We start from the raw sequence: 26337 nt of genomic DNA on the forward strand, positions 1-26337 counted from the left end.
TTCGTAAAGCTCTCGCATTAGGTGTGGCCAAGCTAATATTAGATTCAGACGGCTGAGGAACAAATGTGCAGATATTTGTAGATACGGTTTGCAAGATGACGCAATATGGCAGCAGCCCATCAGTAAGGAGCGATGATTTTGTATTTTAATAAAGATGTCAACGAGTCATCTGTGAACCAGAGAAGTCGCCGGGTCCAGTACTTGTTCCAATGCTTTTCTCGCTGTGTATCAACCATATTCCATCTATACCTCACTCTTGTAACTACCATTTATATGATGACAGTATCCAAGTGTACACTGTGTGATCAAAAGTATCCGGACACCCCCAAAAACATACGTTTTTCATATTAGCTGCATCATGCTGCCACCTACTCCCAGGTACTCCATATCAGCGACCTCACTAGTCATTAGACATCGTGAGAGAGCAGAATGAGGCGCTCCGTGGAACTCACGGACTTCGGACATGGTCAGGTGATTGGGTGTCGCTAGAGACCGCCGACAGTTGAAGAGGGTCGTAATGTGTAATAGGCAGGCATCTATCCAGGCCATCACACGGGAAATACCAAACGACGTGTCGCTTGGTGTAAGGAGCGTAAACATTGCACGATTGAACAGTGGAAAAAAGTTTTGTGGAGTGACGAATCACCGTACACAATGTGGCGATCCGAAGACAGGGGCCGCGCGGAGTGGCCGCGCGGTTAGAGGCGCCTTGCCATGCTTCGCGCGGTCCCTCCCGCCAGAGGTTCGAGTCCTCCCTCGGGCACGGGTGTGCGTGTTGTTCTTAGCATAAGTTAAAGTAGTGTGTAAGTAAAAGGACCGATGACCTAAGCAGTTTGGTCCCTTAGAAATTCACACACATTTGAACATTCGATGGCAGGGTGTGGGCATGGCGAATGCCCGGTGAACGTCATCTGCCAGCATGTGTAATGCGAACAGTAATATTCGGAGGCGGTGGTGTTATGATGTGGTCGTGTTTTCCATGGAGGGGGCTTGCACCCGTTGTTATTTTGTGTGGCACTACCACAGCACAGGCCTACATCGATGTTTTAAGCACTTTCTTGATTTCCACTGTTGAAGAACAATTCGGGGATGGCGATTGCATCTTTCAACACGATCGAGCACCTTTAAACGGTACAGCAGTTACCGCTCCAAAAGCAACAGGTTTCGCTGCTCGCTCGCACCTGGAATACAAACTGATGCGGCTCCGTCGCCAATTTATTACACTACGCGGCCGACCGCAGGTGCAGCAGAACCGCATGTGGACGGATGGAGAATGTGTTAGGACTCGTTATACATGTTTATATATGCCATGTATCAAGTATTACTTGTACTTGAATGCGAATCATGCACGTGGACATTCCTAGTCATCCTCCCACCTTTCCATAAAGCGTGGCCAAATACAATACTGGCCATTAAACTTGCTACACCACGAAGATGACTTGTTACAGACGCAAAATTTAACAGACAGGAAGAAGATGCCGAGATATGCAAATGATTAGCTTTTCAGAGCATTCACACAAAGCTGGCGCCTGTGTCGACACCTACAACGTGCTGACATGAGGAAAGTTTTCAATCGATTTCTCATACACAAATAGCAGTTGACCGGCGTTGCCTGGTGAAACGTTGTTGTGATGCCTCGTGTAAGGAGGAGAAATGCGTAGCATCACGTTTCCGACTTTGATAAAGGTCGGATTGTAGCCTATAGCGATTGCGGTTTATCGTATCGCGACATTACTGCTCGCGTTGGTCGAGATCCAATGACTGTTAGCAGAATATGGAATCGGTGGGTTCAGGAGGGTAATACGGAACGCCGTGAAGGATCCCAACAGCCTCGTATCACTAGCAGTCGAGATGACAGGTATTTTACCCGCATGGCTGTAACGGATCGTGCAGCTACGTCTCGATCACTGAGTCAACAGATGGGGACGCTTGCAAGACAACAATCATCTGAACGAACAGTTCGACGACGTTTGCAGCAGCATGGACTATCAGTTCGGAGACCATGGCTGCGGTTACCCATGAATCTGCATCACACACAAGTCTCATAAATAGTTCCAATGAATAAATTCTATAGCGCAAATAGAGTGCAACGAAGTATATTCAAACGCGAGTGAGTTATTTTGGTCGAAAAATTGAACCGTAAAAATGTTTCTTTGTGCGAAGTGGGTCATAGAACACATGGTATGCCCCATGCTAGTAATAGTGAACGTGGATGATTATTGGGTAGCCAAATTATAACATCGAACGGTCACATCGTAATTCGCCACCTCACGGCATAGTTAAATTGATTGCCGTTTCCACTCCCTTTGTAGTTGGATGAACCGTAATTCCACGTGGTCGATCGTTCGTGGCCGGAGGGAACGAGTTTCAAATAGCGACAAAACAGACATAGCTCCGCTAAACTCCTTCGACCTCCTGTGTTAATGTGTCTGGTCCCCAGCTTGTCCGTTATCCTCTTCTCCTATAGTGGATGCTCTATGTAAAGTAATGGTAGAATTTGGTGGTACACATTTTGGCCAAACGAAGTTCCGTCTTGTCCGTAAAACAATAATGAGTGTGAGGTTAGCAAACAAGGTAGCCAAGCTATACGTTGTAAAACTGCAATCTCTGTAAAGTGGAGTAATGACTGTAGTTGCTGTAAAGTGGAATAATTATGTTTAAAATAAATAGGTTATGAATTATCATCAATCTTTAACATACCCTTAAATCACAATGAAGACAATCTAAAGAGAATTCATTTATAGAAGGAAAAGAGTTATAAAATAAAAAAAAACCATAGAACGAAGGGACCCACACATCAGCGTGTGAGCGCTTCAGCCCCTTGCTTAGTAACGTGCAAAAGAAGACACGCTCCGTTCTCTAGGCAGCGTTCTTAAGTACCCCTCCCCCGATTATCCATTGCGGCATCTCCATTCAGGGCTATTTGCAATGACTACTTCTGTTACTAATGCCGATGTGAGGTGTCGGTTTCTGCCTGGTTGTGGACCAGTATAGAAACAAAAAAATCCACAAAAATCACGAGGACTGCGTAAAGCAGAAATACGAGCGTTGCCGGAGGGTTTTAAGAAAGTATAGGCAAAAGCATAGTTTTCTCTCCTTCCCAATAATACGGCTATCTTTCAACGTGTTTATAATGCACGGCCAGTGGCGGAGTGGTTAGACGACAATAACATCCATCTAATGGACTAGCCAGAACTGAGGCCTGACCTGAATCTCATAGGACACCTTTGGGATGTTTTATAACGCCGACTTCGTACCGGGCCTCACCGACCGACATCGATACCTCTTCTCAGTGCAGCACTCCGTGAGGAATGGGCTGCCGTTCCTTAACAAATATTCCAGCACCTGATTGAACGTATGCCTGCGAAAGTGGAAGCTGTCATCAAGGCTAAGGGTGAGCCAATACCATATTGAATTCCAGCAATACCGATGGAGGGCGCCAGGAAATTGTAAGTCATTTTCAGCCAGGTGTCCGGATACTTTTTACCCCATAGTGTACGTCTGTACCAGCCCTAAGAACACTGCTGCTGCTGCATCAGGTGTGAATGACAAACTTTGTTCAGAATCAAGATGGGCAAAAAACCTCGTTCTTTAAACTAAACCGTAAGAAAACGTCTCTGTATCACACCGAAAGTTGATCAGTGACCATTTTCGTGAAACATCTCTTACAATGCTTCTTAATGGTATTCCAAAGCAGTAGCAGACCTCGGCATAATCTTGGATGGGCATCTGAAGTGGGAAGGGCGAATTGTTGCAGCACGCAGCAAATCTCTCTTCTGCTTATACATAATCCAAAAATTTAAGAAAGTATTTCCACTTGAAATTAAACAAAAATTAGTCCATTCTTTAGTCGCGCCAAGTCATCGCTGCTGTGGTGTGATTAAGCGCGGCAGAAGTAGTCAGAACTCCAAAACGAGAATTCCAGAGGACTCTGCCTAGCTGTGAATGCTTCCGTAAGATGTGTGTGCAATATTTGTTTGTACGATCACACCAGTTCTTCTTATACTCAGTTGCATTGGATCCGAATATGTTCCATAAGTGAACAGCTTAGAGAACGAAGCATCAACGCTTTGTTCTGGACCCGCCCATCGTTTTGCAGGGCAATTCTCTGGCGCATATGGTGCAAGTAGTGACTGATTTGTTCGATCTCTGAGGCTGGGAAGTCGATACCGCTCACCTTACACCCCGAACGTAAGCCCTTGTGACTTAGACTTGACTCGTAAATTGAAGGAAGCACTTCATGCCGTTCTCTTCAGAATTGCAACAGAGGTTCGTCGAGCAATAGACTGTCCCACTCGATCTATCAATACGACAGGTGCTGCTAAGGGTATCCTACGACTTCCACATCGGTGGCAACGGGTTATACACAATTCTAGCGACTGCTTATGTGTTCCAACCCTCCCATCTAACGTCTGCATCCTATTTGAAGGTAAGCCTCAAAAGGCTGGAAAACTATTTAATAGAATTAAATAGCGACTGAGGGCACTTACCTGTAGTTATATTCAAAGAATATACAGTCAGGTGTTCCGTAATATTTGTGACGTCTCCCTCTGGACTGGCGACGCTTCAAACATCAAGGCGTCGACACATGTGGAAAAAAGGCCGTAGCACAGAAGTTCGTGTGAGGCGTAAGTTGGGTTACTGACGTCACATAGGCACCAAATTTCATCACAACCATGGCCAACATCACCATGGACGTGTTACACGACGGAGAAGTCGTCATCTCCTCCCCCCTTAAGCACATCTCACTCTTTCTCTAGGTGCCTCTGCTATGAATGCAAGAATCACCATGCCCAGTGACGTGACCCTTTGGAGTGAAGTGTGACCACAGTTGTTATCCGGTATACAGACTGTTCAAAAAAATTCGACTAAATATGAAGGTGAAGCGAAGCAACAAAACTTGTTTATGTCTTTCAGCCCTCCTATTTGGCGCCCTCCTATGACATGATCACAGAGGATTGCGATACTAATAAGTGCGTGAATAAAACGGCGAAGTGTCTCTGTAAGACCTGCCCTAGTTCGACAACACCTTAGGTACCACCTGCGCACCTTTGTTGAGCAACTTAAAAATGCACCAGTGCAGAGACATGCATTCACCGATGACAACGTGCTGGCGGGTTGGCAACCCTATCGACACAACCTTATATGAGGGTTGGGTTGTTAGGGGACGGAGGTCAAACAGCGAGGTCATCGGTCACATGGGATTAGGGAAGGACGGATAAAGAAATCGGCCGTGCCCTTTCGAAGTAACCATCCCGGCAGTTGCCTGGAGAGATTTAGGGAAATCACGGAAAATCTAAATCAGGATGGCCGGACGCGGGATTGAACCGTCGTCCTCCCGAATGCGAGTCCAGTGTGCTAGCCACTGAGCCTTATATGAATGTCGCTATACCGACGCATTGGCGCATAGTGGCTGCAACCAAAATCTTAGGGCAGTCAAAAGTGTTGCCTGTCCTGCCGGCGAGTAGTCATCGGTGAGTGAGTTTCTCTGTACAGGTATTTCTTTGAAGTGCTCAACAAAGGCGAGCACGTGGTACGGAGTGTGTTGCCACACTGGAGAGGGGGTAGGGGGGCAGGAGATCTTAGGGGACCTTTTGCAATCCTGAGAGAATGTTTGATCGCCCAGGGGGTGTGGGGGATTGGGGGGGGGGGCAGCTGTGACTAAGGTTGTCGATAAAGTCGGTCTGTTCCTCAACTCAGTGCAAACTGTTGTTTTCGACCGCGAAATATATGTAAATGAACGTTCCAAGGGAAAAAGGGGGGGGGCGTTCATTCACGCCCTTTATGCAACCTCCTGAGAGACTTCGTGCCGATTCAGAGCGGTAGCGTGTCTGAAATGTTTTCCTCGGCCAAACATAAGAAAACCGCGTGATTTCAATGTTGAGCGTCGCGGTTCTGAACTCTGTCCTGGAGACGTCAAAAGAAAATGTGAAATGAGAGTAAGTGTAAGTGTGACAACTCTCCCATGTGTGAAAAATCCATGGTGGCGCTGGGCAGAAGTGCGGTGAAATTTGGTGGTAGTGTGTCACCATTAACCCACTTTACACCTCACATGAACTTCTGAGCTCTGGTCTTTTTCCGCATTTGTCGACACATTGTTGTTTGAAACGTAACCTAGCCGGATCTGAGCTACAGCCTCAACTACAGACGCGGCGTGGCTTCACCTTTCGCTCTCGCATCCAGAAAATTGCGAGAGTGAATAGGCCTAATTTAAATATGTTTTGCGAATTTCATCTAGAGTAAATGGAAAATGGGAATGAGTGTTCGGCGTCATTGGCCGGGAGTCCTCTTGCGAGGCAGGTCCGGCCGCCTTGGTGCAGGACTTATTACATTCGACGCCACATTGGGCGACCTGCGTGCCGGATGGAGATGAAATGATGATGAAGACAGCACAACATCCAGTCCCTGAGCGGAGAAAATCCCCGACCCAGCCGGGAATCGAACCGGGCCCGTAGGACGGCAATCCGTCACTCTGACCTCTCAGATATCGGGGCGGACATCTAGAATAAATAAAAAATGTTTTCTTCTCTTTACTTATGTATGTTTCGGTAATATTACGGAGGACTTCGCTTCACCTTACTAAAATGAATATTTGTTTCTTCATGTTGGTGTTACTCTTCTGCAGTACAGGCAGTATTTGGGGCTCCAGTTGTGAAACCACTACTAACAGCAACAGAAGAATTACAGTTAACGAACTGTCTTGTAATATCATCACTACTGCAGAAGATAGACAGCAGCAAAAACAACCAAGTATGTTAAATAAAATAGAGAGAAACCCGTGGACGACGGTTCAACATGTACGGTTAAAGAGAGAAAAAACAAGAATTTGTATTCTCATAGAGATTAAATTCTCAAGACGTACTGCCTGAGAACAAAGGTGAAGCACCCAGATGGGAAAGAAAGAAGCGAAATGATGGTTCACCGTTTGAGAGGGTATATGATGTTATATCAGTGATTATAAAATCGAGTCAAATTTACAGGGAACTTGGTAGTGGAAGCCGCTCGACGCTGCGATGTTGTGCCCCCTTTGTCTTGAATGCATGCACCGATTCGGTTAGGAAGGGTGACACAAAGTGGTTGTATCCTCTCCTGAGGCAAGAGGCCTCTGACTGTACTTCATCCTTGATTAATGGCTACAGGCACTGGGGCTCAGCTGATGTCCTAGCTGGTGCATTACATGTTCTGTTGGGAACAGATATGGGCTACGGAAATACCTCCACCTCAAAGAGAAAGTGCCAAATGTGCACGAGCATTGTCATGTTGATGAATGGCACCAGACTATTGTAGCATGAGAAGTAACACATCACGACGCAGGATGACTGCGACGAACCGTTGTGACCGAGCGAGGTGGCGCAATGGTTAGCACACTGGACTCGCATTCGGGAGTACGACGGTTCAAACCCATCTCCGGCCATCCTGATTTAGGTTTTCCGTGATTTCCCTAAATCTTTCCAGATAAATGCCGGGATGGTTTCCTTTGAAAGGGCACGGCCGATTTCCTTCCCAATCCTTCCCTAATCCGGGCTTGTGCTCCGTCTCTAATGACCCAGTTGTCGACGGGACGTTAAACACTAATCTCCTCCTCCTCCTCCACGTACCGTTGTGCCAACAGCGTTCCCTCAGTCACTACCAGCCACGACCTGGAACCATACCCGATGGCTCCCCATATCACGACGGCAGGAGTAACAGCGCTGTGCCTCTCCAAAAGATTGGAAGACTGGGATCTTCGCCTAGTCGCCGCCATACTCGCCGACGGTTGTCATCCGGTGTAGCGCAACACCGCAATTCATCACTGATCACAGTGAGACTCCACTATTCAGCAGTCCATGCTTCCGTGTCACGGCACCACTCCAGATGCAGCCGTTTGTGTTGTGTTGTTTACGGCAGCCTACGCATGGATCATGAATTCCATAATCCGGCTGCAGCTAGCCTTCTAACAGCCACAGAATATTGCAGAGTCCATTATTTGTTCTCGGTTGAAATACGCAAATGTGAAGAGGTTACAATCGAATGGAACCTAGGCGGCGAGTATACCTACCCTCACGTTACCATGCAGTTCAACATCAGATCACTGTCACCTCTGAATGCCCCACAAATCTGGGTATAGCACGATGCGAACAGCCGGCCATAAAGTTGCTGCATCCTCCGCCAGCTGCTGATAATGCTGTCTCAGAGGAGTACTTTGTATCTCCTTGTTCTTCACAGTGATCACTCAACCTCTTGCGCTGTCCACACCCCTTATACACCACACCAAGCGTGAGAACAACGTAAGACACAAACAACACTAATGTACTCTGGTTGCTGTTCTGCGTGTTACAGATAATTTCATCTCTAATCAATTAAAAACTCGCCGATGGTATTCACATCTGGCTATGTCTTTTGGGTATTTCTTTATTTTCTTCGTCGGGCAGTTTATATTTATACGCTTGCAAATAGTACGCTTCCATGAAGAAAATCACGACATGTGTAGCACTTTGTTCTACATGCTTCCTACTGCAGTGCGAGAATATGGTTGTAACCAATGTCCTGCGCGAGGATAACTTGCTGCGTTCATTGTGGGACATATTTCCACAATGAGGTGGAAAGTCTCCGCTGATGTAGTGTGGTAACACGGGGCAGGACGGTTACGCTAACATTAAACTGACGGCAATTCAATTAAAACAGCAGATAAAAAGCCAAAGAAAATATTCTGCGTGACATTTAATACACACTTTAAACAGTGAAACAAAGAAATGAGATGTAAAAGCACACAGGCAGGCACTATGTAAAAACTAAAATGGGCTTGCAGTTGGTTCGTTGTGACCCAGGTCTGGGGTTGAACGGAACCAGATTCGCACCTCCAATCGTCGTGTAGTCTCTTTCTAATTTACGCTTCCTTACAAGTTTGCAGTTCATTATTAAATAGGGGTTCAGTTTCTTTTTCTCTGCTGACTGAAGTGCTAAAGCTCTGAACTCTTTCACTGTCAATTCAGGCAATTTATCTTCTACGTCTTTTAAATACCCGGCAAGCTGTAACTCTAGTCCATTCCAGAGAACACGACTAAATTTTCTCGTTAACTTGTCAGTTTGAGTAGTCTCATTCTGAAGTCCACTCCGAACTGCTCTCTGAAGAGTTATTTTAGGAACGTTGAACTGAATACTGGCTTTCCCAAGCTCTATTTCCTTTTTCAGAACAGCTATCACTGTCTCTTACAGACTAAGTTTGACAATTACCTTTTCATTCTTATCTTCTAACCATATGTGAAAAGACAATTGTTACCAGAACAAAATAAAAATCCCAGGAACATAGTAATGTATCTTAGAAGTGTTATAATATATATTGATACTAAAAAGTAGACGGCCGCGGTGGCCGAGCGATTCTAGGCACTTCAGTCGGGAACCGCGCGACAGCTACGGTCGCAGGTTCGAATCCTGCCTCGGGCATGGATGTGTGTGATGCCCTTAGGTTAGTTAGGTTTAAGTAGTTCTAAGTTGTAGGGGACTGATGACCTCAGACGTTAAGTCTCATAGTGCTCAGAGCCATTTGAACCATTTTTTAACTAAAAAGTAAACAGGAAAGAATGCTACGCTACAGTCCGTTTCACCTCGGCCTATGAAGTTAGGTACAGTTCAAAACCCACAAAGCACTTCGAAACATGTGATTTGAAATTTTAAGAAAGATAAAACTGGTAGATAAGGCTTTTTCGTTTACCTTGCAGATAACAAGTTACTAATATTGCAATATGCACTTGAAAGACGAGGGAAAACACGTTACTGGCACAACAATCCAAAACAAGCTCTTCTTCAATGGCTTTTTGACAACCTTATCGCTCGGATAATACTCCCTGAACGTGATTTTAGAGTGAACCACTTTGATTCCAAAATAAAATCCCTAGTTCCGTTTTGCCCCGTGGTTTCGTCCTGCACTGGCTTCCCTGCTAAAGGCTGCCTTCCTCCTTAGGACAGTCCTTCGCTGTGTACGTTTTAGGGTGACTGTTGGTTATAGTAGACGGAACCGGCGATCCCCAACACTTGCTGCGAAGCTCACGATAGCGATCAGTATTGCACTGGGTTGTAACTTCGCAGCGTCCAGGGTAACTTTTTGGTGGCAACTTTGTGTATGACTTTGCTAGAATTTTGGCAGTATTTTGGCAGATACCTACATGTGCTAAGAAGTTTTTTCTATCGTCGAGGAGAGCTCCGAAATACCTCCAATCAGGGCAACCGGTAATTAAGCTGTTCTCTAGCTCTCTACTTTAAGGCATGAACTTTGCTTCAGGGAGACCTATCCCTTAAGTAACCAAAATGTAGTTTTACTTGCAGCTCTTTTTAATTTCTTACTCACACACGAACGACGCATTTTTGAGAGTACAGGTTTTACACTTTTTTTTATTCTCCGTCTAGAATCTCCACAGACCACCACCCGGCGAAAACAATGACTTCATCCTCCTCAACAGCTCCATCAAACTACTTCAGCACCATCTCAGTTGTCATGTCTTAAGTTATTGGTCCACAGATATAATTTCCACCAACACTCCGCTTTTTACAGAAATCTGAGATCGACTGTCACCACTTGATCTGTTCTACATCGACTGCTTCAGATAAAAACTGCTTTCTAAACCATAACCTAAAATTATACATCGACATCTATACTCCGCTAGCCACCAAGCGGTGTGTGGTGGAGGGCACTATTCGCGCCAAAGTCATATTCATATCCCCCCCTTCCTCCCCCCCCCCCCGCCCCCCTGTTCCACTCGCGGATCGCCCGAGGGAAAAACGACTGTCTGAACGCCTCAGCACGATCTCTAATTTCACTTATCTTTTAATGGTAATCACTGAGCGATTTGAAAGTTGGTGGTAATAATATATGGTCTGCATCCTCGGCGAAGATCGAGTTTTGGAATTTAGTGAGGAGCCGCTTCTGTTTAGCGCGCTGTGTGTCTGCAAGTGTGTCCCACTTCACAATTTCTATGAGATTTGTAACGCTCTGGCGATGGCTAAATGTACCACTCACGAATCTTGTCGCTCTTCTTTGGGCCTTGTCAATCTCTTGAGTCAGACCCAACTGGTAAGGGCCCCATACAGACGATCAATACTCTAAGACTGGACGAACTAATATATTGCAAGAAATTTCCTTTGTTGAAGGACTGCATCGCTTCAGGATTCTATCAATAAACCGCAATCTAGAGTTCGCCTTACCCGTTACTTGTGTAATCTGTCGTTCCATTTGAGATCATTTCGAATAGTCACACCCAGATACTTGACGGGTGTTACCGCTTCCAAAGACTGGGCATTTATTTTGTACTCATACATTAACGGGGATTTTCGCTTTGTTATACGCAGTAGGTTATACTTACTAATATTGAGAGATGACTGCCAGTCATTACACCACGCATTTATTTTCTTAAAATCCTCATTGATTTGTTCGCAACTTTCGTATGATACTACTTTCCTGTAGACTACAGCATCATCGGCAAACATTCTAATACCGCTGTCAATACCATCAACCAGATCGTTTATGTAAATCGTAAAAAGCAGCGGACCTATTACGCTGCCGTGGGGCACACCTGACTAATAATTCGCGTGTAGCGAATGAACGAATATAAAAATCTCTTGCATGGGTCCTGAAGGAAAATGAAATGATCGTATGGCATTGTTGACCGGAAGACCCCATTCGGGGTTGTTCGGCCGCCGTATTGTAAGTCCTTTTTAGGTGACGCCACATCGACGACTTGCGAGTCAATGGTGATGAAGGACACACAACACCCACTCCCCTGCCGGGAATCGAACCCGGGCCACCTCCGTGGTAGGCGGTAACGCTACCGCTACGCTACGCAGGAGGACGGTCTTGAAGGACAGACATAGCACTGTGGATTCCAGAAAACAACATTGTCAGGGGCACAGCGTGTGTAGAAAGATCAACATAAAAAGGGACGGATTATTTCAAGCAATTTTATGTAGCGGTATAAAGTGTCTTTTATGTTACATCAGAAGCAACTTGTATTACGTAGAATTTTAGGTTATATTTTAGAAATCATTTCTTATATGAAGCAGTCGATTTGGAATGGATCAAGTGGTGACAATCGATCTTAGATTTCTGAAAAATCTGTTGAATGTCTGTGTATATTTGCTCTATCAGATTTCTTCATGTAGTTCCAGATTTCGAATTAGGTATCTAATTTTCAAATTGTGGCTAACTTTACTAACAAGTACTAAATGTCAGAATAGCTTCTCATTCGTAGTTACATGATAGGCTTTGTGGGGTATAGCTTCCGTAAATTAACCCCATAAAACTTGATGCGAGAGAACTGTGTCGTACCCAAGCATGGGTTGCTACACATTTTGAATCCCAAAATCAGATTAGAGTTGTCGTGGGATCTTATGTCATCCATCTTTGACAAGCCAGCGACTACGTGACGGATTGAGTCGGTGACGAAGGTCGAGCTGATGTTTTTAGGTCTTTGTGGTGGGAGACAGTATAAAATGACTCGAATGTCAGGATACGGAGGTACATATGATGTTAATATTGAAATCTTACTCTGGGTTGGCTTTTGGTCTGCTTTTAATGCGTCTGTATCTTTTTAAACAGACGAGCCGAAGAGAACTGACTCTGGTTTATACCTTATGTCCTGGAACCCACTTAACATGAGTGTAAAACATAGACGAGGCTTGTAACCTCAAGCTGGAGCTCAGTTCTGCTTGTCGATCTACGACTCTATATCCTCAGTTTGGGCCTGTTTGCTTACAGACGGCACGTGGCTACATCGCCTATTGCGTCCAATTCACAATCCGCGAGCATGACATCAGCGATTTTTCATTGCATATGGCAACATACCGAACTGTTGAAAGCTGTTGGCATCATCTCCTGGCGCTGAATATCTCAACCTAGGTTACAATGCCTACTGCAAATATTCGTACTTAGACGATTTTATGATTTTTCTGGCCGCCCCTCATGACTCAGTCACTACACGAAATCATCTTAATTTTGATGTTTTTTAGAAAAGCCGTTTGGATTAACTGATGCCTTTCAATCAAAGAAAAAAATCAATACTAGTTTTCTTTAAAAGGGTAGTTTTAATTACTATTAATTAATACACTGATATACCTACATCGATACTTCTTTTAATATTTTGTCTAGACAAAATTCAATTTTAGTTTCGTAAACCTGTAACGAAACAGAATCATTTGATATACATCACGGTGTCATTCGGTTTGATTTCTGTTTTGGCATTTTTATAATGACTTTTGCTTTTGTATGTTTTAAGGTTTTTCACCCACTTTCAACACGTTTCAGTCAATAAATTATAAACATGACTGACATGCGAACAGAAATGACAATTTGTGAAGCACTCCCAATGACATTTGGAGGCACTGAATCATCTCTATAAATGGCACGAAGTATAGCTTAAAGTGACATGACATGAAATGAATTTGATTCGTAACATACATCGTTATACTCCCGTACGGCTTATTTGACGCCATAGGAATGACGTCACAGATCATTAAAATATTAACATCAACTTCAACAACGACAGGCAGTTCGACAGTAGCAGCAGCTATGGGAGACGTTTGACACGATATTGTTTCCTATACTAAAGTTCACGTCAACGTAATGTAACCTTGGATCTACGGACAATCAACGACAAGAAGAGAAGTAAATCCACAGAAGGTAAGGATGTCAGATTCTACATCATAAGTGGGGTCTCGATTTAATACATTTCCAAATTAACTGTAGGTCCAGTTCACTTATAGACCAATAAATTCCAAATTATACACAATACACCTCACGGACTGATCCTACTGCTGCACATGTTATGGACAGTAAGGAACATAGATTTATCTGTGTAAACGAGAGAGCAGTATCGACTACAATTAGAACGATGATGGAACGTATCAAGACAACCGCCCCTCTCCCCCCCCCTCCCCCCCAGTTCAATAACAACAGCAAAGTTCCGATTTCCTCAACTCAGATGACGTCCCTTTTCCGAAAGTGAACTGGATGAAATGTCACACTGTATATTATATCTTGGCAAATGAAGAAAAGATGAAAACGACTTTTCAGGTTATTTCGCGACAGAGCACCGTGAACTTCAACGGATGAGAACCTATAAAGAAGAATTAGCCAGGTTTTTACTCGCTTTCTTAAGAAAAAGTTTTAATTAATAACAACGCGAAACACAAAAGTCCATTATGCTGGATAATAATTATGTAAGTTATACTGAATATATTTTGTTATCTTGTGCCACTCAAACAACTTAGAGAATTTACAAGCCCAACATTTGTACTTGGGTGCTTGTAAAATCTATATTGAAGCACCCTCCAATTCTCTGACCAAGAAATGATGACGAGTCGCCAATAGAGTACTGGAATAATTTAATCTTATACAACAGGCAACGGTGGTAGAAATGGGGAACGTTGCGTTGACGCCAGCCATAGTGCTTATGGAGAGCGCGTTATCTGCATCAGAGTGCGCGCGACAGATTATGGAACATTGAAAGGAGAGGAATTCGAGACCGTGGTGTTTTCGCGCAGTGCGTCGGCTGTGTAGGGGTGATTTGCGTCAGCAGGCGCGGTGCCTGTTACATAACATGAAGTTATCTCTCGCCGCTCACAGAGGCGGAAAATTCATATTAAAACCGGGCTTTCATAAAACGTGATGGGTCGTGAACCTCCCGCTGGAATGGGATTATCTGTGAAACAAAGCGTGGGCAGCAGATAGCGTCAGCTGGCCGTCTCGCGCGGGCCTTGATTCGCGTTCCCAGGGCCGACGGCGGCACCGATGTCGGGGCCTTCACCCCTGGCCACCGTGCTACTCCTTCCCTGCGCGCTGCAGCGGCTGCGGCCTGCAGCCAAGGCCACCAAAGCCACCCGGATTCATACACTGCCGCCTCCAGCTCGTAAATCGCGTCAAGGTCTTGCAGCCAACAATATGTTAGCTCCGGTTCGCTAAACACACACGCTCTCCCCCTTACACACACACACACACACACACACACACACGCACGCAGAAGGAAAGACAGAGAGAGAGAGAGAGAGAGAGAGATAGAGAGAGATAGAGAGAGAGTGAGATGCACACACTCATTTTACCAAATAACGTCGAAAACGCGAGTGATGCTCTTTCACGGAACTCCACAGACAAAAATTCGGAGGTTTCTTGTGGATATTTTTTGAGTATTTAAGTATAAGAGTTCTAACAACCCTACCACAACAAAGGTCAAAAATTGTTAAAGATTTGTAGTGTTGTTCACGCTGCTAAATACTGCATTTTCGGGCAACAACAAAGTTATTATGTGGCAGGTGTCATTAGAGCACAGTTAATAAAGTCATTTCATGTAATAATGAATAAACTAGGCACTCATCTTTTCGTGTTTCCCACGATGGTCTCGCTGTAAAATCATGGCTCAATCGTCGAAAATCTAGGTGGTGATGATTCCAAGCTCGGATGCAAAGAAGCCTAGGTTTTATTCTGCGATATTCAAAAGTTTTGTAGATGCGCTTCACAAACCATTCTTGAATATTAAACCTTTCAAAGTTAGCACAATAGTGATGTAAAAAAAATAATCAACACTCCGAATTTAAGTTACACTTCTTTTTTATTACTTTTGCTGCAATATCGCGTAACACACAAAACATCACTTCAAAATACAAAACATACTTGAAAACATCTTCCTCAGTGTTAAAGTTCACATTTTATAAGCTGGCTACGTTATGCGTCTTTCCAACATGACGTCCAAGACTTGACCTTCTCAAGGTCCGACTCTCTAACTAACTACTAATCGCTTACGCGCCCAAAAATCAGAGTTACAAGTACGTCAAAGGTCATAGTGACAAAAGAAAGAATACACATAAGAATAATATCATTGCAACAAACATATCGATGTATCAAAGTACCTCTACATTAATGAAATCAAATCTGAATGTTGTCTCAGAAATATGTCAACTACTTTGCAGAAACACAGTAGAATATTGCTGGTATCGACAGGTTGAGTTGAGGTGCCGTAATGGTTGCGTAATTCAAGTACCATTACAGAATCCAACAGTCTTTTTAAACAAAATGCACCTGTTGCAGTTTTGTTGACCTAAAAAGAACAACCACCATGAGCTTTGAATGACATTTTACATAAAAAAAATTAGAGACCCATAGGAGATCTTGGAGGAAGTATTAACAGACACAAAGCAGTGTTAACACGGAACTACAAACTAACCCAGACAACCTTACATACGATGGTAATCCCAAAAGTAAGTTCTCCTATTTTTTTATAAGTACCAGGTGATCAAAAAGTCAGTATAAATTTGAAAACTGAATAAATCACGGAATAAAGTAGATAGAGACGTACAAATTGACACACATGCTTGGAATGACATAGGGTTTTATTAGAACCAAAAAAATACAAAAGTTCAAAAATGTCCGACAGATGGCTCTTCATCTGATCAGGATAGCAATAATTGGTTCAAATAGCTCTGAGAACTATGGGACTTAACATCTTAGGTCATCAATTCCCTTAAACTTAGAATTACTTCAACCTAACCAACCTAGGGACATCACATACATCCATACCCGAGGCAGGATTCGAACCTGCTACCGGAGCGGTCGCGCGGTTCCAGACTGAAGAACTTAGAACCGCTCGGCCACTCCGGCCGGCAGCAATAATTAGCATAACAAAGATCTTTACAGGAAATGCTCAATATGTCCACCATCATTCCTCAACAATAGCTGTAGTCGAGGAATAATTTTGTGAACAGCACTGTACAGCATGCCCGGAGTTAAGGTGAGGCATTGCGGTCGGATGTTGTCTTTCAGCATCTCTAGAGATGTCGGTCGATCACGGTACATTTGCGAATTCAGGTAACCCCAAAGCCAATAATCGCACGTACTGAGGTCTGGGGTCCTGGGAGGCCAAGCATGACGAAAGTGGCGGCTGAGCAGACGATCATCACCAAACGACGCGCGCAAGAGATCTTTCACGCGTCTAGCAATATGGAGTGGAGCGCTATCCTGCATAAACATCGTTCGTTCCAGAAGGTGTTTATCAGCCAGGCTGGGGATGATGCGATTCTGTAACATATCGGCGTACCTCTCACCCGTCACGGTAGCGGTTACTGACGTTTTGCTGTCCAGCGCCATCTGTCGACATTTTGTGAACTTTGTGTTTATTTTCTTTTTTTTTTTTTGTTCTAATAAAACTCCCATGTCATTCCAAGCATGTGTGTCAATTTTTACCTCTCTGTCTTCATTATTCCGTGGTTTATTCAGTTTTCAAATTTATCATGACTTTTTGATCACCCTGTACATAGACCATTTTATTTCTACAAAGGTTTACGACAGTTTACAGCTAGAACATTTAGCTATTTTTCAACATAATCACCATTTCTGTCGATGCATTTTTGTAGACTCTGTGGCAGTTTTTGTATGCCTATTTATACCAGCTCGCCGCCATGCTGTTCAGAAAGTTATGAACCTCTTCTTTCACCTCATCGTTGGAGCTGAATCACATTCCGGCCAAACGTTCTTTTAACCTAGGGAACAGATGATAGTCACTGGGCGCCAAGTCAGGACTATAGGGTGGGTGGGTGATTATGTTCCACTGAAATTGTTGCACGACAGCGACGGTTTGCCGAGCGATGTGTGGGCGAGCGTTGACATGGAGAATATGTACGCCCTTGCTCAACATTCCTCCGGTTCTGAACTGCTCGTTTGAGTTTTTTCAGACTCTCACAATCCCTGCCAGCGTTAATTGTGGTCCCAGTGCGCATAAAGTCGTCTAACAATACCCCTTTTCGATCCCAAAAAACGATGTCATGACTTCACTGGCAGACTGTGTTTGTTTGAATTTCCGCGGCTTTGGCGAAGTAGGATGCCGACACTGGCGTGATTGTTGCTTGGACTCAGGTGTAAAGTGGTATCCCCAGGTTTCATCGCCCGTGACAATTGAGTCCAGAAAGTTGTCCCGTTCGGCTGCAAGGCGGCGAAGAAACGTGCGGGAAGCATCAGCTCGTTGCCGCATGTGGTCCTCAGTCAGCATGCTTGGCACCCATCTTGCGCACACCTTCCGGTAGTTCAATGTTTCCGTTAAAATTCAGTGAGCGGTGCTTCTAGAAATCTCAGGAACCAACGTGCAGAGATGATCCAGGGTGATCCACCGATCTTCACGTATGCTTTGCTCAACCTTCAACACTGTCTCCTCAGAGACTGACGGTCTCTCGCTTCTTTGTTCGTCATGAATTTCGATCCGACCAGCTGCAAATTCTCTACACCACTTACGAACATTTTTGACATCCATGCATTACTCACCATACACGTCCGTCTATTGGCGATGGATTTCAATCGGCGCAGTGCCCTTTGCGCTCAAAAACCGAATAACTGCGCACATTTCGCGCTTGGTGGTAACATCCAACGGGAGCTCCATTCTCAACGGCTGCCAGGCCAAGACTGAGCGCCTCAGCGCGGGGTGCGCATGTTTACACACAGCGCGTGAAGCACTCTTCATAACAGTGTTACCAATTGCCACACAAACAGAGTTCTGCACATATAAAAAAATTGGAGACCTTACTTTTGGGATTACCCTCGTAATATCCATAAATACGACTGCCATTCAGTAGGTAAGGCAGCACACTTTTATCTCGGTCAACGTCGGTTGAAACAATGCGGAATTTTTTGTGGCTCATTCTCGAATACACTGGCATCAGCGTAACAGTTTCATCACGTTCCGACAGGAAGAGGCGTTTTACGTAGACTTCAAAATTGCATCTGCAATGAAGATGCGTTTCAAGCAGACAGTTGTCATTGAGTTTCTTTTAGCGCAAACCAGAGTATCGCAGATATTCATAGGTGCTTGCAGACACGCGGAAGAGAACAAAAGCATGGTGAGTCGTTCGGCGAGGCGTCTGTCATGATCGCAACAAGGTCGCGCAAACGCGTCCAATCTTCCGGCTTGGCGGCAGGGCGCAGACAGCCGTGACTCCTGAAATGTTAGAAAGTGCGGACGGTCTCATTCGAGGTGATCGACGGGCCATAATGAAACACCTCGCTGCACAACTGGACGTCTTTGCTGGTAGCGCCAACACTCACCCACCAGTTGGGGAACTACGTGTGTCCGGTGGGTTCCTTGTCGTCTAACAGAAGGCCATAAGGAACAACGAAGGACGATCTGTACTGAGGTGCTTGCACGTTATGAGGCTCATCGGTAAAGGTCATGGCGACGGTCTTCTGGGACTCCGAAGGGATTGTTCTGTTTGATGTCCTCCCTCAGGGTACGACGATCAGTTCTGAAGTACACTCAAAAAACTGAAGAAACGGATCCAGCGAGAAACATTGCCACAAAAATGCAAACGAACTTCTTCTCCATGACAAGTCTGCGTATTCGACAAGACCTCACAAAACGTCACTAGACCGTTCTACCTCATCCACCTGTAATTTTTCCTCCTATCTATGTAGTTATGTAGCTCTCAATTCGTTCTAGCAATCACTCATTCATAATAGGAAACACAATCATAACTCAGTCACTCAAAATGATTCAGAAATTTTACTTGTTAGAATGAAATCAGGCTATGGTTCTTCTTCTCTGCAGGCCCGTGCTTTGCGGCAGTCTGCTAATCTGTACAAATAAAATGCCTCGTAATTTTGGGAGCGTTGTATAATCAATCGGGAAACCTCAGATCAAGCGGATCTTTGGCTTTGATGAAGTTTAACCCCTGAAGAAGTAATGGAGCTCTTGGATTATTAAATGCAGGTTCGTATCCAGTCATTCGGAAGTTCCCTTCTGATTAACAACTACGCAATATATCGATGAATAATCATTAATTCTCAAATGTCAAATACACACCTTTTGTATGAAGGAGCAAAATATATATATATATATATATATATATATATATATACACTCCTGGAAATGGAAAAAAGAACACATTGACACCGGTGTGTCAGACCCACCATACTTGCTCCGGACACTGCGAGAGGGCTGTACAAGCAATGATCACACGCACGGCACAGCGGACACACCAGGAACCGCGGTGTTGGCCGTCGAATGGCGATAGCTGCGCAGCATTTGTGCACCGCCGCCGTCAGTGTCAGCCAGTTTGCCGTGGCATACGGAGCTCCATCGCAGTCTTTAACACTGGTAGCATGCCGCGACAGCGTGGACGTGAACCGTATGTGCAGTTGACGGACTTTGAGCGAGGGCGTATAGTGGACATGCGGGAGGCCTGGTGGACGTACCGCCGAATTGCTCAACACGTGGGGCGTGAGGTCTCCACAGTACATCGATGTTGTCGCCAGTGGTCGGCGGAAGGTGCACGTGCCCGTCGACCTGGGACCGGACCGCAGCGACGCACGGATGCACGCCAAGACCGTAGGATCCTACGCAGTGCCGTAGGGGACCGCAACGCCACTTCCCAGCAAATTAGAGACACTGTTGCTCCTGGGGTATCAGCGAGGACCATTCGCAACCGTCTCCATGAAGCTGGGCTACGGTCCCGCACACCGTTAGGCCGTCTTCCGCTCACGCCCCAACATCGTGCAGCCCGCCTCCAGTGGTGTCGCGACAGGCGTGAATGGAGGGACGAATGGAGACGTGTCGTCTTCAGCGATGAGAGTCGCTTCTGCCTTGGTGCCAATGATGTTCGTATGCGTGTTTGGCGCCGTGCAGGAGAGCGCCACAATCAGGACTGCATACGACCGAGGCACACAGGGCCAACACCCGGCATCATGGTGTGGGGAGCGATCTCCTACACTGCCCGTACACCACTGGTGATCGTCGAGGGGACACTGAATAGTGCACGGTACATCCAAACCGTCATCGAACCCATCGTTCTACCATACCTAGACCGGCAAGGGAACTTGCTGTTCCAACAGGACAATGCACGTCCGCATGTATCCCGTGCCACCCAACGTGCTCTAGAAGGTGTAAGTCAACTACCCTGGCCAGCAAGATCTCCGGATCTGTCCCCCATTGAGCATGTTTGGGACTGGATGAAGCGTCGTCTCACGCGGTCTGCACGTCCAGCACGAACGCTGGTCCAACTGAGGCGCCAGGTGGAAATGGCATGGCAAGCCGTTCCACAGGACTACATCCAGCATCTCTACGATCGTCTCCATGGGAGAATAGCAGCCTGCATTGCTGCGAAAGGTGGATATACACTGTACTAGTGCCGACATTGTGCATGCTCTGTTGCCTGTGTTTATGTGCCTGTGGTTCTGTCAGTGTGATCATGTGATGTATCTGACCCCAGGAATGTGTCAATAAAGTTTCCCCTTCCTGGGACAATAAATTCACGGTGTTCTTATTTTAATTTCCAGGAGTGTATATATATATATATATATATATATATATATATATATATATATACATACACAGGGTGTTACAAAAAAGTACGGCCAAAATTTCAGGAAACATACCTCACACACAGAGAAAGAAAATATGTTATGTGGACATGTGTCCAGCAACGCTTACTTTCCATGTTAGAGCTCATTTTATTACTTCTCTTCAAATCACATTAATCATGGAATGGAAACACACAGCAACAGAACGTGACTCAAACACTTTGTTACAGGAAATGTTCAAAATGTCCTCCGTTAGCGAGGATACATGCATCCACCCTCCGTCGCATGGAATCCCTGATGCGCTGATGCAGCCCTGGAGAATGGGGTATTGTATCACAGCCGTCCACAATACGAGCACGAAGAGTCTCTACATTTGGTACCGGGGTTGCGTAGACAAGAGCTTTCAAATGCCCCCATAAATGAAAGGCAAGAGGGTTGCGGTCAGGAGAGCGTGGAGGCCATAGAATTGGTCCGCCTCTACCAATCCATCGGTCACCGAATCTGTTGTTGAGAAGCGTACGAACACTTCGACTGAAATGTGCAGGAGCTCCATAGTGCATGAACCACATGTTGTGTCGTACTTGCAAAGGCACATGTGCACATCTTCTAGCAGCACAAGTAGAGTATCCCGTAAGAAATCATGATAACGTGCTCCATTGAGCGTAGATGGAAGAACATGGGGTCCATTCAAGACATCACCAACAATGCCTGCCCAAACGTTCACATGTCAACACAAGCACCGAAGTCAGCATTACCTTCCTTCAATTGGGCCAACTGGCGGTGAATCGAGGAAGTACAGTACATACTGACGAAACTAAAGCGAGCTCTAACATGGAAATTAAGCGTTTCCGGACACATGTCCACATAACATCTTTTCTTTATTTGCGTTTGAGGAATGTTTCCTGAAAGTTTGGCCGTACTTTTTTGTAACACCCTGTATATATTTCCTTTTTAATCGTACAATTTCGTATCAGTTATCTTTTGTCATAAATCTCAATATTCAGATTACAATTTTTCAAACAGAGCTCAGGCTAATCGGCACGAAGACAATCTCGGAAGCTTTTTCTAACAACCACCAGGGAGAATACTACAATAATTATGCGCTCATTGCATATCTATTGTATGAAACTACTTTGCGCATGGATTCTGTGAGTATGAAGATAGAAAATTAGTAAACGTCATTCAAGGGCAGAATTGTATCAGAATAATTCATCGAATATGAAGAGATATTACACACCCTACCGCCTTGATCTCGTATCTTCCGACTTTCATCTGTTTCGCCCAATGAACGATGTACTCCGCGGGAAGCAGTGCGTGGCCGACGAGGCTACTGACGCAGCAAGTCGTTGGCTCCGACGACGACCTGCATAGGGCTACCATGTGCGCATACAGGAGCTCTCACTGAGGTGGCGTAAGGCCGTCGAATCGACCGGACATTATGTTGAAAAGCCGAAGGAGTGGGAAACAATATGGTTTATTGGAATCCTGAATAAAACCTACCCGCTTTCAGAAAAAAAACCAGTTGCTCTTTATTGAACGCTTATCGTAGTGAGGGCCAACGGTCTTGCCGCAGTGATAACACCGGTTCACGTCAGATCACCGAAGTTAAGCACTGTCGGGCTGGGCTAGCACTTGGATGGGTGACCACCCGGTCTGCCGAGCGCTGTTGACAAGCGGAGTGCACTCAGCCCTTGTGAGGCAAACTGAGGAGCTACTTGATTGAGCAGTAGCGGCTCCGGTCTCGGAAACTGACATTCGGCCGGGAGAGCGGTGTGCTGACCACATGCCCCTCCATATCCGCATCCAGTGACGCCTATGAGCTGAGGATGACACGGCGGCCGGTCAGTACCGTTGGGCCTTCATGGCCTCTGTGGGAGGAGTTTGGTTTTAGTTTTATAGTAGTTACGAGCTGAGGGCATAAACCTAAAGCACATCGTCGTCGATTTTGAGATTGTAATTTGTATGCAAACTTCTTCGTCTGTTGATCTTACAGTGAACCAGCTTTGACAACCCTTTACTCCTTCGCTGTATATATCAACATCTACGAGAAGTTGCCTCAAAGATTTCGCTGGTATTCCCACCCATATGGGTCCAAAGCAGCAATTTTCACTGCTGTAGGAACGCTCACTGATTTCACTGACGCCCACTACCCCACGTTCCATGGTTTCAGCATTCCAGTCTAATTTTCTCGCTGAGGATTTAGGAACCATTTGGAGTATTACCCAGCTCATTACCAAATCAAAAGTCGATGTTCGTGCTAAAAATGTACGTTTCATTTCGGAAATTTTACAATGATGAATTTGTCAACAAGTTTGCATGAACTGTGGTTTAAAGTAACATATTCTTCGTTGGAGTCGTCGGAGACCACTGTCTTCTTCAAGAAAATTTTTTCATTTTCCACGTATTTTTTAGGTGTCTTAGAAAGTAGTGCCCAGATACATAAGTCGAAGGCACATATAAACACTGAAACACACAGACTTATCAAAACTACTAGCTTTCATGCTTTAAGCGAAGAGACAGTTCAATCTGAACCTCAAACGAGAGAATATGTTAGTGAAACTGATAACGAGGACCATGAAGTCTAGGGACAGGTTATAGCTTCTACGTTCTGATTCTAGGTTCGCATTACAAACCACGCAACAGTCAAAAAGGCACAATTGCCACTAAAATTTTGTGGCTTAACATTAATAATAATGACCCTAAATATTGATTAAAACTTCATTACATAAAATAAATGCATTATTTTTTGGAAGAAATACAGGGTGGTAGTGACTCATTTTTTAACCAAATCAAACGTATGAGGTTTGTGGTTTTCCTACAAATTTGATTTTCACAAACATCTATTTTTCTCAAAAGTTTGTGTCTGTGCTTTGATCCCGCTAATGGTTCTCCGTTCCCCAGCTCTATTTCTTCTGTATAAGAGAACAATCTGACAGCTTGTCCAGACTTAACATGGTGGCTGTGACGCCACAGGTTGCGGCTTTGCTTTGTATAGTGGTCTCTACACTTCAGTATTTAGTTCAGTAGGTACGATACTGGCGTATTCTGATGGCGCCTTTGAGTGAGGAAAATAGCACTGGAATGATGTTGATCAAAAGGTCCGCCACTTCAACCTGACTACACAAAATGTAATTGGAAGTTTGTGACTCCTGAGGCAGCGGTGAGATCTCAATCCATATCACATACTTCTCTGTTTGGAAGTCCGGCGGCGTACGAACCCTGTGGTCTTATCTGAGTGCTTTAGGGTTATTTAGCACTTTGTACTGTTCGAATATCACCGCCATCTCGTCGTCAATTGCTAAATTGTTCTATTTCTTTCTCATTGCATATTTCTATCATATAATATGTTTCTCTATACAAGAATATATGTTAATTCTTGTAAAAGTATTACTTCCTAAGGCATCTGTTGGGAAACCTTTATCTGCTTGGAGAGGAAGTAACGTCTTTTAGTTTCAAAGTGTGATATGTACTCATACAAGAGATATGCTCCCATTTTATGAAATTTGAAATATTGAAATGTGGTGATATGGACCCCGAATAAATGTTTAGTAGTCACTATGTGTAAGGCAGCTTCTTTGTTGATCGTTTCGAAAACACTCATCTTGATATTCTGGAGATGAGTGTTTTCGAAACGCGTTAATAAAGCGGTTGCCTTACATCTAATGACTATTAAATATTTATCCAGCGTCTACATTAGCACTGTTCAACAGAACCAGTGTGCACAAGATGAGGTGTCCCGTCACCGTTTAGCCCAAACAGTGATGCCATGAAATGGCGTAGTGTTTTTTCCTTTTTTCATTTTTTTTAAATTTTTTCTTGGACCAAACAGATCACTGAAGAACCTGAATGTAAATAATAAATATTTTTATAAGATAGTCTACTGGGTTGCTTATTGGTATCGCTGTTTAGTTATCACAAGCGCCTGTAACAGAACCATGCAAAATTTCTTGCTTTGCTTTTCAGACTGTGATATTGGAAAGTTCATATAGACGTAACTGCTGAAGAGTTTAGGAAAGATGATTGCAACCAGAAAAATATTTTACCTCAACACTGCTCCTACGATATGGAGAAACAATAGATTCCGGGCTGGATGGAGATTCGTTTCCTCTAAAGGTGTATGATTAAGTGCACACGCGTTGGCTTCTGATTACAGAATTCAGACTACTGTGCAGTGCTTCAGTCCGTCATTAAGCTTTATGTTTTCAGTGTTAATTCACAGTGTGTGTGTGTGTGTGCTTGGTGGGCAGCCTTGCAAATGACCGGCGGCTATTAGGTGAGTAGGGTACTCGTTACATTGCAGCGAAGGCCGAAACTTCTTCATAGTGTTTTTACAACCATAGGTTTTCTGAAGTTGTACAGATATACAGAATGTTTTATTACTACTGGTTAACAATTTTACTAAAACAACACAGTCACTGAAGCACCATTAACAGTAATGGACTAAGTTAAACTCTACAGAGGTTTAGTGCAAAATATTCAGACTGTTTCTATTGAACTTAAATTTGCCACACAATTCCCTGAAAATGTTGGATTTTAATCTAAAATATTCTCACCGTTTGCTATTTTCCAGAGAAGAAATACTAGCAATTCTGTACCTAAAGAAAAAGTAGAAATTCTTTCACTGCTAACGGAAGAGTAGCTACGCAGCATTTTAACCACCAGTCTTCTGGCGCAATAATTCACCAATATTTTCGTGCAAGTAAATTTTTCTTTGTTAGTGACTCTCCGTACCATAACACGGGTTCTCTTCCTGAGTAAAGTTTCTGCGTGATAAATGCTTTACGACTATAGCAGCAGTATTGTCAAAAAAGTACTGCCCTTGCAGGATCATATCACACGTAATTTACCCACAAAAATCAACGAAGTGTTTTAAATCATGCTACAGAGAAAGGTTCGTTGCAAACCAGTATAATGGTATACTTTCGCAACATCAACTCTGACTTCTGTCAGACATGACCTGATAATTATTATGCTAACGGAATCATTCTTTTTCTTTTACGTACCGTGAGGCAGCTAAAACAGGCTATCCAAAAGATACC

General features: G+C 44.4%; 1 protein-coding gene and 1 pseudogene across 1 annotated transcript in view; one reads left to right on the forward strand and one right to left on the reverse strand.

Annotated features, from left to right (window-relative positions):
- LOC124613600 (neuroendocrine convertase 2) overlaps positions 1 to 26337 on the reverse strand; it is a 1535239-nt gene that overhangs the window by 443947 nt on the left and 1064955 nt on the right. The gene's annotated exons all lie outside the window — the stretch shown is intronic.
- On the forward strand, positions 22853 to 22970 carry LOC124614216 (annotated as a pseudogene).

This window comes from Schistocerca americana, chromosome 4 (assembly GCF_021461395.2).
Source record: "Schistocerca americana isolate TAMUIC-IGC-003095 chromosome 4, iqSchAmer2.1, whole genome shotgun sequence".
NCBI classification, from domain to species: domain Eukaryota; kingdom Metazoa; phylum Arthropoda; class Insecta; order Orthoptera; family Acrididae; genus Schistocerca; species Schistocerca americana.